The sequence below is a fragment of the Wyeomyia smithii genome, chromosome 1 (assembly GCF_029784165.1).
Source record: "Wyeomyia smithii strain HCP4-BCI-WySm-NY-G18 chromosome 1, ASM2978416v1, whole genome shotgun sequence".
Classification (NCBI taxonomy): Eukaryota; Metazoa; Arthropoda; class Insecta; order Diptera; family Culicidae; genus Wyeomyia; species Wyeomyia smithii.
This window is the reverse complement of record NC_073694.1, coordinates 140620944-140635458: the sequence shown is the minus strand read 5'-3', so window position 1 is coordinate 140635458 and position 14515 is coordinate 140620944. Positions and strand designations below refer to the sequence as shown.

Below are 14515 nucleotides of genomic sequence, written 5' to 3'. Positions count from 1 at the left end.
GGCTTTACTTTTTTATGGTTTTAAAAGAATTTTCACTTTTTCTTGTATTTTTTCTTTAATCAGACAATTATCAATTTTTGGATACCTTTTGTAGTTTTTGCAATGAAAATGAAAATTTTAAAAAATTTGCTTTTTTCGCGGTGTATACTACTTTCGAAAAGATAAAATTATTACGAACCGTTCAGGCTCCTAAAATGTTCATAATCGAAAATGCTCTTTCTACATAAACCCTGTTCATAAATTAGTCGTGATTCATTTGTTTATTTGGTTTTTTCTTGTAATGAATATAATTTGCAGTTGGCGACCTATCTCTAACCATATAGCCAACAAGCCCCATTTACCTTACCTACTTCGTAGTTCTTCGCTGTGAAATGAAATTTGCGCACTTACTAAAAGAGCTGTTACTTTTGATTTAAACAGAAAATACATACCAAACAAAACGGACGTTTCACGATGTCTTCTTTAAATCTTATAATATCAAGTAATGTTCTCGATCTCACTATACAACACATTCCTTTTTATAACACTAATTTCACACAAAGAGTGTGTTGGTTAAGGTGGGTAATTGGTAGCCATCTAATCCCACTTAAGTTATTTAAAAAATACCCGTTGAATCATCAACAAACTGCAATTTTCTACATTCATCTGATAATATCTATTTGAACAAGCGACGAACCCGAATCTCCCGTATAATTTTACGCACATACGCTGTTATCATCATAATGCATCTTTCTCTTACCTTCTCATTCTGTAACTCACATGATCTTCGGGCAAACAGTATCTTTCTCCAAATAAAAATTACTCTCTTACTCGCTAAATTTTTTTACCGCTGACGAAGAATTACTCGAGCCGCGCGATAACTCCAAAATATGATAAAACACCCAATCCCTGTTGGAATCCGTTTCAGTCTTGCAGCAACAGTTCGCGACGTAGGACGTTTGCTATTTCTACGGTCTTTCAGCTACCGTGGGTCTTACGCTACTCTCACGAGACGTACCAAAATATCTCCCACACACGTGTGCCAGCCAGACAAGCTTCGCGCAGCTGGGCTCGCTCTCCAGTGAATATATATTTGTATCGGTTGTGAGAAGAAGGAACAAAACTTTCACTACTTTCTCAAAGACTACTCCGGTCGAAAGACGGAATCGGCGACCGGTTTAAATTTTCCTGCCAGTGAATCCACACGGAAAGGCGAGGAGTTCCAACGGTCGGCCAGACTCCCCCGGTCGCAGTGTTGAATGGTGTTAACAGTGTAGTGGTACTCATTAACGCGTCCAGCGGACGTGACTTTGAAAAGTGCAACTTAGTGAGCGGTACGGCACGCAACAGGGGCAGATTCGACCGGAACCGAACCACCACAAATCGGAAGGACGGCGAACCCAAATCAAAAAGGTGAACAAATCAACCTCGCTCGAAAGCGTGTTTTGTTTTTTTTTTTTGCCTGTTTAGTAGCATACCGCGTGGCATCCAAGTGAAACAAATTGTGACGCCATCTTCTCCCCACGTAGTCGCGTGCGTGAGTACATTCACCGCTATATAGCATGAAGCAGTTTTACGAAACGGCAACGTTATCAGCGAGCAAAACCGAAAATACGGAAAATGACAGACCGAGCGTGAACTTGATGCGTCTGACCGATATTTGCGGGGTTCACGCTGCTCGCTTGGTTCATTGGGTGAAACGGATGCTCGTTTTTGGGGGAATTATTTAATTGTATGGTAGAAAATTGGAAACAAATGAAAGCGTCATAACGGAGTTGGCGAAATTGTGAAGATTGGGCGACACACGATAATATTCTGCCATTGTTTTGATCAATTGATATTGCCTAGTGAAACCGGTACACAAAATGTTTTGCGTGTTGTGTTCTCAAATGGCACACGAATTTTACAGTACTTTTGAATGATCCATAGCTTTGGCTTGCAGAAAGATTTCTCTTTTCATGTTTCATAGTGAAGTGTTAATCAACAATGTGTATTTGATGTAATATCGCATATGTGGTGTCAACATAGAGTGAAATGAAGCCATTCAAATTTACTTTTATCACCAGATGATGCTAAATTTGATTGCAACGGAAAATGTTTGCAACTTTAAGAATATTTGGCTAGCAGTTAGGAAAAATTCGCATTCCTAAGAAAGATTTGGACTTGGTCAAATATTGCGAGAGTACTATTTTGTCAAGTCGAATAACTGGCTGACAATATTTTTCACTGTTCATTTTTTTATAAGCTTTTTATCAGGTGCTTATTGTGCATACTGCGTAAGGATGTATTTCAACGAGGATTGATCACTAACTTTGGCTCTCTCGTCGAGTTACAACTACTCATCAAGAGAAGGCGCGCAAAAAAAAGGGACGCAACAAATTGACTGGCAAATTGACCAAATGTTTATATATGTACCCGTGTGTGTCATACACACATATATACATACATACAAACAAGTCACTATCTGTATCTGCGTATACTCAGCCACAGTTGCGCTTCTAACCGCGCTTGAATCTCAATTTGCAGGGTTTCCACGTTTTCCTTATTCCTCGATTATATAGGGTATCGGCTCTATTGTCGTCAGGTTTATCGTCCGGGGGGTTAATGAAGTCAGATAACTAATCTTTTGCAGGAAAAAGTTCTGCATTATGAAGAACCATCATACAAGTTATTAACGCTCTAGGACATCATTTACCCCACTGACGATAATAGAGCCGATACCCTATATTCGAGTTAGTTTTAAGATACTTTTGATTACAATATGGATTTGAGCTTGAGCTTTAGCTTTTCAGTAGCTTCTGCTTTCTAAAAATCGATTACGGCCCCGGTCACGTCCTTACGGTCGTTAGGGAAGGAAAGAAAGAAGTGTTACAACCGTTGTTCCCAGAGACCGAATTTACCTCTGCATAAATAAAATAAATAAATAAATAAACTCGATCTCTGGCAACAATGATTGTATCACTTCTGTTTTTTCTGCCCTAACCGACAGCTAGGACGTAGCCGGCGTCGTTATCGATTACAAAGCGGGAGTTACTGAATTGTTGTATAAGTATTAATGATAGTGAATTTATTCTAAATTAGCGGACGTGGAGGAGACCTTATGGAGGTTTGTGCAACTTTACAAGCTCAGATCCATCACGGAGGAGCAACTACGAAATTCAAATAATATTTTTGATAGTTTCGCACAATCTAAATTTTAGTTGTAGAACAAAGTTGAACCGTGAAATAAATTAAGATATTCATAGTCAAAATTTATTCTAACCTCGAAATTTCAATGGACTATATCCATATTTTATTGGGGTAAAATAACTTTACAGCGCAGATTTCTCTCTCAACAAATCCAACAAGTCCAGCAGAATTAAAAGTGACTGACCCATATACGGCGCCTGCCATTGTGTTCCGCGACACCAAAAACAAATTTATGTAAGCAGATGACATTTGTAGTCTGCGGTATTTTCATAACGCAGCCCTCGTGACCGACTATTAAATGCGGCAAAGAAAAGCTAAAAATATGTGTTGCTACCGGGTATAGCGAGTCCATGGAACTGCCGCAACTGAGAGCACCCGGTAGATAATGTTTCTTCAAAAGAAACAGAGGGAAGAATTCATAAAACGTCGTCCATCTGTGTGAGTCTATATCCATCATGCAACCAACCGACCCAAGAAAGATCGAACAGAGCGTTACTGAGGAAACTTGACTGCTTCTGATATATTTTAACTAGCCCGACAAACCGGCAAACGCGTTTCCAATCGAAAAATGCAAAGAACCTGAATCCTTCCCGTTATAAATAATAGTTTACTGATATGTCGGCTTCCACGTCATATCATTCTTTACATTCCTCTTTATTTTTACCGAGTTACTCTCATCAGCTCAACTACCAATCAGAATATACAATTAAAATTTGTAAACAACAGCTAGATTAATGTCAGACATATCCTCAGACATAAATTCAAATAAATTACCATTCGTAGATAAAATATTTCGATTAACACAACAAGATTGCGCGCGTGAGTGACTGCATTGCGTTACCTTCCAGATTTAACAAACATTACGCCAAGCACCGGTAACGGGTGAAGAACTCCACTTTCCGCTCTTCTTTTTTCGGGTATCCCGGGATATCGATTGCGTTACGTGTCTGGGGAGGTAAATCCCGTTGATGCTATCGTTGTCAGTGGCAGGAATCGGCACGGTGGATCTTTAAGCCATTAGATTGGCGGATGAGGCGAAAGCGTTCTGCTGCAATCCAACCGTTGCACCCGACGGATAATCGATTACAGTTTTGGGAGCGAAATTACGTTGCGGGTGATACGCCGTAATGAAATTTGCATTTGCGTTTAGCGCGGAGGGTGTGCGGATATTACATAATTATTGTAGCACACTAATAATTATGAATTTTTCTAGGTCAATTGCACATTGCTGTACTCTATTTTGTTCGAACGTCAAACATTTTATCCACCTCATTCTGATCAATTTTTCAATTTGTCGAATTGCTAACCGCTGATCACCTCTTTGTGTTTTGTTTCTCAAGTGCCGAGTTTTCTCTAATTTGTTTGTTATTGTCAATTTTATGGTAAGATAATAACAATGCTAAACTTCTACTGGGTTGCCCTATCGTTTACGTTTTAAACTGGATTATCCGGGTCATTGTGTGTTACAAAGACGCACTTAACGAACGAAAAATGCTATGTAAAAAGAAAATTAGTCCAATTGCATTCTACGTATCCTTGTTTTTAGCCTCAATATAATTTTCATCATCCACGTCATAACGACTATGTTTTGTGAATGATCGTTTAACATTCTGAAGGAATTGAACTTTGATTCTGTGAGCTTCTGTCCTGATGTTTTGGATGAAACCCAGTGAAGCATAAAACTCCCCTCTTCTGAATCATGCTCTACACCGTATTCAATAAATTCGGATACAATTTCAAAGTCCTATAATGATATGTTAATATCACACATTTAATTTCGGAGCATTTTTTTGGAGAATACTTTTCATAGTGAACACCAAAGCAGATGTTCTGGAATAACCCCTTCTTTTGTTAGCTTCACCAACTTGAAACGCTTTTTGAACCTGTCGCATGCGGCACACACGGATTCCATCGGCATTTCATCCCAGATTTTCTGAATAACCGTCTTAAACTATTCTCAATTGGAGATCTTGTAATCAGTAAGTAGGATCAGACGAATAGTCCATTGGGTTCACATCTGACGAACTTGACGGCTCTTCATTTTTATCCAGGAACACCGTCTTACTGGAAAACATAGTGATCAACTCCGAAGAGTTTTCGAAGACTCGAGGCAACATTTTTTTCCCAAAACTTTCGCTTCATAATAAACAGCACTGAATTAGACGCCTTTGTCGAAGGAAACCAGTGGAAGCTTATCTCGCTTGCAAACTGCCCTCCAAACCATCCCTGAGGCTACATTCTGGAATCTATGAATACTCCTTCGATAGGCCTTACATCCAATGCCAGTTGCCAGAATATTTTGAACAAATCCAAAACGTTGTAAATTTTAAATATAAAAAAAATTGCCATTTTTTTATGTCTTCGGTTTAATTGCAATTAACAAGAAGACATAAAATTTTAAGCTAACCAAAAATTTTATTTCTCAAAACATATAAATGACTAGGAGAAGATAAGGAGGCTAACGCCCTCACAACCAACCCAACTGGTCTAGGTTCAACCCTAGCCGACACCGGAAGGGGGTGACATAAAATGAAAATAAAATTTGTAACGGACTAATTGCTTTCACTTCCAATAACAAAACTAAACGGTAAATCAAAAAAAATCTATCATCTTCTCCTGAACTTCCAAAAGTAGGTTATTTTTTGTGTGCAATGAGCTTCAGGGTGTTTGCATGTCGCAGCCCCCAGAGCATTTGATCTTTAGTTTTTTTTTCTCAATGTTAAGGTTCTGCGTTCCTTTGCAGTAGGGTTGAAATGCTTCGTCTCCTCGAAAAAAGATCCCATGCAAAATTTCGGCTCAATGGAACTTCGGGATGTGTAGCCTCAAAGCGGTCAAAGTTTCACTTATATGATCGACAAAATAATGTCGACATGAAATCATCGAAACCGAACTTTTTTTTTTATGAAACCAAAATCTTAGCAATGCATGAAACTTCGAGATCTGGTGTAGATTCAAAAAAAAAATTAAAAAAAATGACCTGTCTTCCAGTTCGAAAACCTACTAACTCGACGATCCATCTATTTCTAAGATATTTAGCAATGGGAGCTCCGTAGCCGCAAGGTTACAGAGTCCGCTTTGGTAAGCGGGTGGTCGTGGGTTCGAATCTTAGTAGAATCAGGCCATTCGGTTGTCAAAGGACTTAAGCATGGGTTTATTCTCAGGCTCTCCACCCCGTACTCTTCCTTCAATCTGAATTCTACAGTACCCCTGTTGACTCTCGCTCAGCCCTAATTGAAAGATAATGTTATTTATAGCATTTTTGTAGAACATTTCGACTTTGGGAACATACCTAAATGACGTAGCAATTTTTTATGACTTTCAAACCCTCCGTCCCCTCTCGTAGCATTTGGTCACAAAACTTCAACCCCCTCCTGAAGAAACGTAGCATTTGATTAACCACCCCTCCCCCCTTCCGTCCGGTTCTAAGAAAAACGCACAAAAATACAAGGGGTAACTGAACACAAAAAAAAATACTTGCAAAAAAACCTCCATGTCCAATTCAATTTATTTATCACTCATACAGTTGTGACAGCGTTTAGTATGATGTTAACTTCGCTCTGGATTAATGTCTTCAGCTTCGAAGAGTTTGTGTTTTGGTACAAGAAGGAAAGATGTTCATACAACTTCGCGTGAATGTCCACGGTCCATACAAAATTTTTAGAATTTATATGGGCAGTTGTCAACGGGTGAGGGGGGGGGGTGTTCAAATCGTTGAAAATCTGTCACGTGGTATGTGGATGGCATCTTAGTGTATTTTTAGTATACATTTTTCCTGTAAAAAATCGATCTTTTTAAACAAATGCTACGTCCATTTCAATCCAATCCCCCTTCCCCTTGTCTCAGCTTGTTACAAAACGATGATATCCCCCTCCCCCATAAATGCTACGTCATTTCTAAAAAATTGCCCTTTCTAAAAAACTGTTTTCAGGTTGCCCAAACGTGATTTATTAAAAAATGACTTTTTTAAGCTGCAAACCCATTCTATTGCCCTTTTATCAATTCTGTTCGATTCCTTAATTTTTCCATCATTTTTTTTTTATTTTTGTGGGGTTGTTTTTGAATATATTGCATGGTTCAGTTCAGCATTGCATTTAGTTTTTTGACTCCCAGAACCCAATAAACATCACAGAAAAATTAATTTTTCTGATAATTTTTTTATTAAACCCTTCAAAACACAAATTTAAAAAAAAATTTGATCAATAACTGAAATTTTCATTGAAAAGCGGGATTTATGACAAAAAAATACATGAAAAAAGTTACTTGATATCTTATCGGGGAGCTGAGATATTGGCATATGTGATGGAAAACTATGCATTTTAACAAATATGTTTAATAACTGTTTTATTTTGGGAGATAAAACATAAGAATGTTCAGGAAACAAATGCGTTTTTGGATGGCTGATAATTTAGTAGAAGGTTTGAAAATTCGGTAAAATTTGCGAAAAAAGTTAGAACGAAAATCGTGATTTTTAGTGCCTTCTAATAGAAAACTCAATGTTGCACGTAATATGTAAGAGATAGAAACATGATGTCTTCGGTAAGGTTTCTTATTTTAAGATAACCTAAAACTTTGTCAAAAATACCTTGCGTCTATCTTATTCTGATTGAAAAGTTAATTTTTTATCTTACTCATTGGTGGATTGATCACCCATCTTTCTACATTGAAAGATGCATTTTTGAATTTCCTGAAACTTCTCCGAACATATCTTATGGCTATAATCAACATATGAATCACTATTTAGTAAATTATACGCACAAACGGCAAAATAAAACACTGTGCAATGGAGATATTGAGCTTCAATGGCATTTTTGACAAAATGCATAGTTTTCCATCACATGTAAAAACGTCAATATCTCAGCCATCGAATAAGATATCAAGGATCTTTTTCATGTAAATTTTCGTCTTGAAACCCGCTTAGCAGTGAAAATTTCAGTTCTTGATGAAAATTTTTTTATATGTATTTTGAAGGCTTTAAACTAAAAATTATGAGAAAAATTCACTTTTTTGTGATGTTTAATGGTGTCTGTGAGTCAAATAACTGAATGCGGTGCTGAACCAAACCATGCAAAGTATTAAAAAACAACCCCACAAAAATAAAAAAATATATGGAAAAATGTAGGAATCGAACTGATTTAAAAAAAAAAGCAAAAGGGTGGTTCTGTACCTTGAAAAAGTCATTGTTTCATAAATCACGTTTTGGCAACCTGAAAACAAATTTTAGAAAGTCGAAATGTTTTACAAAAATGCTATAAATAACATTATTTTTCCATTCAAGGCTGAGCACCTTGACTTTTTCAACATCGATTTTTTTGGGACACCCTACTACAGAGTTAATCATTCTTTTCAGTTTTTGGTTATGTTTGCCGTCAACGAGGTCTTGCACAATAAGTGTGAAGTTAGCTCAATTTTGCTAGTTCCGTTGTAAAGTCGAGAAATCTTCGTAATCAATAACATCTTTAAAACGTCAAATTCAAGAGAAAAAGAAGCACTTCGAAAAGGAACAATTCTCTCTTAAATCTATACCTATAAAAATGCAGTCCGGTCTGTCTGTCTGTCTGTCTGTCTGTCTGTCTGATCCATATAGGCTCGGAAACTACCAAACCGATCGACGTGAAAATTTGTATGTAGGGGTTTTAGGGGCAGAGAAAGGTCCTATAATGGTTTTAAACCCCTCCCTCTTCAGAAAGGGAGGGGTCCAATACAAACGAAATACAAATTTCTGCAAATCTCAAAAACTAACCAAGCAAATGAAACCAAATCCGGCATGTTGATGTTTTTAGGAGTAACAAATATGTCCATATTGGTTCGACACCCCTCCCTCTTCTGGAAGGGAGAGGTTCCATACAAATGAAACACAAATTCCTCCACATCTCGAGAACTAACCAAGCAAATAAAACCAAATTTGGTAGGTGGATATTTTTAGAGGTAACAAATATATCCATAATGGTTTGACACCCCTCCCTCTTCTACAAGGGAGGGGTCCCATACAAATGAAACACGAATTTCGCACAGCTCGAGAACCAATCAACCAAATACAACCAAATTTGGTATGTGAATGTTTTTAGAGGTAACAAATATTCATAATGGTTTGACTCCCCTCCCTCTTCTGTGAGGGAGGGGTTCCATACAAATGAAACACAAATTTCTGCTTATCTCGAGAACTAACCAACTAAATGGAACAAAATTTGGCAGGTAAATGTTTTCAGGGGTAACAAATATATCCGTAATGGTTTGACACCCCTCCCTGTTCTATAAGGGAGGGGTCCCATACAAATGAAACTCAAATTTCGCACAGCTCGAGAGCCAATCAAGCAAATATAACCAAATTTGGCAAGTGAATGTTTTTAGGTGTAACAAACATGTCCATAATGTTTCGACACCCTTCCTTCTTCTGGCATATCTCCAAATACCATTTCGAAATCTAAGATGGCGACTTCCGGTTTCTGAAAAACAGCGGCAAATGACCAAATACCACCCAATATGTGTATTTACGGAATTGTTATGATGCACTGAAGCCACAAATCGACCTATCGACCTCAGACAGCATTTTTAATTGTAAGATGGCGACTTCCGGTGTCTGGAAAACAGCCGAAAATGACCAAATACCACCCAATATGAGCGTTTTTTTAACCAGATTGACGTACGGAGGCCAGAAATTGTTCCCAAATGTCATTTAGAAATCCAAGATGGCGACTTAAGGTTTCCGAAAAACAACGGCAAATGACCAAATACCACCCAATATGTGTATCACCGGAACCAGAATGATGCAAGGAGCTGAAAATTGACCTCAGACACCAGTTTGAATTGTAAAATGGCAACTTCTGGGAAACAGCCGCAAATAACCGAATACTACTACATATGGATATTTCCGTAATCGAAATGATGTATAGAAGCCAAGCATTGACCCTGGACACCATTTTGAATTCGAAGATGACCACTTTCAGTTTCTAAAAAACAACGAAAATAACTGAAATGCATTCAATATATTTCCGGAATAGAGGTGATGTACAAAAGCCAAAATTCGAGGACGTTGTCATCCCGATAAATCCAATCATTTCAAATGATATAAACAAATCGCAAGGAATCAATGAATTTGAAATGTTTAAAGTTAATAATTTAAACACTAAAATAGGCGAGACGAAGTTTGCCGGGTCAGCTAGTGTGTGATAAACATGGGTTTTGTTGTTGACCATATTAAGCATTGAAGTCTACTCTACAAGTTGTTCTTTGACACCATGCATCGAACTTTTTAGTTTAGCTGTTGTTTTACTTTAAAAGCAATAAGCTGTGCCTTCATTTAGTGTTGTAAGATCAATTTTCTGCAATCTGTATGTTGTTCAACATAAAAGCATACCTTTCAAAACAATAACAATGTGCGTTGAACGGTTTGTTTTTCACTTATTGGAAAGGTGTGATCCGCATCCTCATAAAAACCAGAAAATCTTTTTGAATCAGAATTTTCTTTTTAAATCAGTATAATCAGTAGATATCCGCGTGAAAATGTCGAAAAAAATTCTGTATAACTGCAGATAAATCTGAATATGTGGCATCACAGGCTGTTTGCGTTGCGTTGCGAGTAGAAAAATAGCAGAGAAAAGGAACCAAGTAAGGACCATATATATTTTTGAGAATTCATTTAAACACCGATCTCAATGGCGTGGACGTGTTTCTTAAGACATATTACGCACGTTCAGACATGTCCCGGTATTCATATACAAGCGCTACATGCATTCAACACTGATACCGTTCATTAGGGTGGTAATGACTTGTATGGAAAAAAATTGTTCTTCGTCGCATTTAGAAGTTCGTTCAGTCGAAAAGTGGAACTTTAACCGATCGATTTTTTGATTTTTTTTTTTTGAAACACCAATTCTCGATGTTTTATGAATTTTCAAGACATTTGGCATCAGAATTTTTTGATATTCACAAATTTATGAACTACCTGTGCATTTTTTCATTGGTTACAAAATAATGCTTTCGTGTTCCCGAAGTCAGATTAAGCTGAAGTTTAGTATGGCAACTTTTTTCGAAGACGAAACTATTGAGCCCTACTTCTAAACAAAACTCGAAAAGTCGATTTCTATTGCCACCCTACTGTTCATGTGCGAGACATATTGCGGCTATCTCCGCATTTTTAGTTTTGAAACAAAACCCATTGAGCGGCACTGAAAATTAGCTCCTAAATTATTTCAGAAGGAGTCAGATGAAGTGCAAAAACCAAAAAAAAAATAATACTATAGTTGTTCGTTTGTCAAATCCGATAATAATTGCCCCAAACAGCACACAGAGAAAGGCACAATGTGTGGTGTCACACATATTGGCAAATGCACAAAGCGTACTCAGTCGCATTTTTTCGGTGCGAAAGAAATGCAAAAGAGCGAATGGGGAGAAGAGAACACAAACGAAATATCGGGAGTGGCACGCACGGTTTGATGGAAAATGTGTTGTGTACAAATTTGTGTGGTGCTGTCTGCATTGAGGTGAATTCCAGCCCTGCCATTGAGTAAACACGGCATTGATATTGAATGATCATTGTTGGAAATAACATTTTTTGAGCTTTTATCAAACTTTACTCACTCTTCCAAATTTAACGTATTTAACCCTCAACTAAGATTACTTTAAGTAAATTCAATACATTTTCTTGTTATTTGGAAACATGTTTGATCAAATTTGACTGAGTTTTGACTGAGTTAAAAGAATTTTTCGAAAATGTGAAAAATTGCACCGAGCATGCAAGGGTTAACTTTCACAGGTATGTGAATCATGCAAAAGTTGCGTTTATGGACACGTTAAAATTACCTAGTGTTGTGAGAGCAATATCTTTTGATTGGAATTTTTTATCACGAGTTTTTAGGTGATCAATTCAAATTTTATACTTCAATTACAACATCAATATTTTAGAACCCAAAGAGTGAATATTCCTTTATTGGATTGGAGCGTTCATGTAAATCAATTTTTACAAATAATAAGTTTTAATGAGAAAGACTGGGTCTGACCGTTAGGTGGATTAATTTAGGTTTTTTATAGGAGGAGGTGTTTTATGATGAATTAATTAGTTACTAATATTTATTCAGAATTTATATTGTGTGTTCTGCCACAAACGGTGACATATCAACACTATTACATAGATTCCAGTGTTAACTTTCGCATTCGAAAAGTATGCGGTGCTAATTTCGTATGACGCAATGGAGGGTAGAGAAAACTTATACTTTGTGTCAGTCATTTCGTCAATTGAAACAATCATCAGGTTCATTTGAAATGAACCGATGAACACTAGACGGCAAGGAAACCCGTATCACATTCGTTGTTTTGCTTTCGTCTCGATTAGACGCAAATTGTTTATCTCCGTGTGATTCGCAAAATAACAATACACGAGTTATCGTACGGGTGTTTTTTTTTCGATCATTTCTTGTGCTGTGCGATAACAATAGTCTGCAATATATCGGCTGAAACATCTTCTGCACACTGGTAGGGGCAGGCTACCCCGCCAGTGATCTGATACGCAGCTGATATATCAGCAAGAACAATTCTCCCGCACCGCTGTTACCCCGCTAGCAGCACGGACCACCATACGATCGAGCGAGTGGAAGTCAACTACAAGTGGCATCTACAAGGTCGCGTGTAAGATACGGCCACTGTGTCACAACACGAAGCTGGATCGTCATTGTTTGTTCTGCGGAGACACTCGATTGATCCTACTATCAGCCGTGAGGTCGTGACTTAGACGTTCGGTGAAGTATTCACTCTAGATTTTTTATCATTATTATTAATATATTACTATCAATATTATTATTATTAATATTGTTATTATTGTTATTATTATTATAATTATTATTATTATTATTATTATTAATATTATTACTATTGTTATTAGTATTAGTATTACTGTCTTTTTTTTTTATTTTGATACATTGTAGTATGAAAAATTGTTTTTAAAATTTAATATCAACTACTTGATCCCCCCCCCCCTACATTCGAATATTTTTCGTTTGTGTGCGGTAGAGCGTAACGCTCCCGCAAAATGGACGACATGGTGCAACTTTTCCTGGATGTGGAAACAAATGGGGAAGAAATTGAAATTTCCCCCAGCAGTTCTCCCTTACCTTTCCCTGTACCACCCCGCTACCTAGCCCCGTACCAAGGGTACCGGAAATACGGGTAAAAGCTTACCCAGATGCCGCTAGCGGTCCCTACGTTGTTTACTTCCGGCCCATAAAAAAACCTTTGAATATAATTCAAATAGGCAAAGACCTGGCAAAACAGTTTTCGGCCGTAACCGAGATTACGAAGGTGAGGCCGAACAGACTGCGAGTTGTCGTGAGTAGCTTGAAGCAAGCAAACGAAATTGCTAGCTACGAGCTCTTGACAAGGGAGTACCACGTGTACATCCCTGCCAAGGACGTGGAGATCGACGGTGTGGTTACCGAAGGAAGCCTCACGGTCGATGACATTTTGCGTCACGGGGTTGGCTGCCTCAAGAACCCCCTGATTCAAGATGTAAAGATACTGGATGTCAAGCAATTGCATTCAGTATCCATCGAAGAAGGGAAGAAGAAATTCCTCCCTTCGGACTCCTTCCGTGTAACATTCACCGGATCCGCACTGCCGAACTACACCTCTTTGGACAGGGTTCGTCTGCCTGTACGCCTGTTCGTACCGCGGGTCATGCATTGCCAAAACTGCAAGCAGTTAGGTCATACAGCCACCTACTGCTGCAACAAGGCACGCTGCAGCAAGTGCAGAGGCAATCTTGCCGAGACCGCTTGCAGTGAGGATACTGAAAAGTGTCTTTACTGCGAGGGAACTCGGCATGACCTTTCGCCGTGTCCCGCGTACAAACAGGGCGAGGAGAAAATTAAGCGTTCCCTTAAGGAACGATCAAAGCGCTCTTTTGCAGAAATGCTTAAGAGGGCTGAGCCACCCTCGACAGGAAACATCTTTTCCTTTTTGCCAACCGATGAGGGTACATCTGACGATCCCGTCGAAGGGTGTTCTTATGCCTTGCCAGAGGGATCTAGGAAGAGAAGAATGCTCAACTCTCCTAATCTTTCTCGCAAAGGTCGTAAGATAACCCCTAGCGGAATGACCAATAAGACAACACAAAAAGGAAGCGGTGAAGAAAAACGGAAGCAAGTACCACCCGGTTTTAATTTCAAATCAAACCAGGAGTACCCACCGCTTCCTGGGGCACCAAAAACCCCTCGTGCACCCATTTCTCGATCAGAAGACATAAAAGAAACAGGGTTCATAAAATTCTCTGATATTATGGACTGGATATTTAAAACTTTCAACATGCCAGATCCCCTTCAAAACATTCTTCTTGCCCTTCTCCCTACAGTGAAAACCT

General features: G+C 38.3%; 1 protein-coding gene across 3 annotated transcripts in view; it reads left to right on the top strand.

The window, feature by feature from the left end:
- The first annotated feature begins 917 nt into the window (after positions 1-917).
- The window catches only part of LOC129717496 (uncharacterized), a 91165-nt gene continuing 77567 nt past the window's right edge, over positions 918-14515 (top strand). For all 3 annotated transcript variants that reach the window (XM_055667439.1, XM_055667440.1, XM_055667438.1), the window contains exon 1: positions 918-1392. The gene's annotated coding sequence lies outside the window, so the exon portion shown is untranslated. The remainder of the gene's footprint in view (positions 1393-14515) is intronic.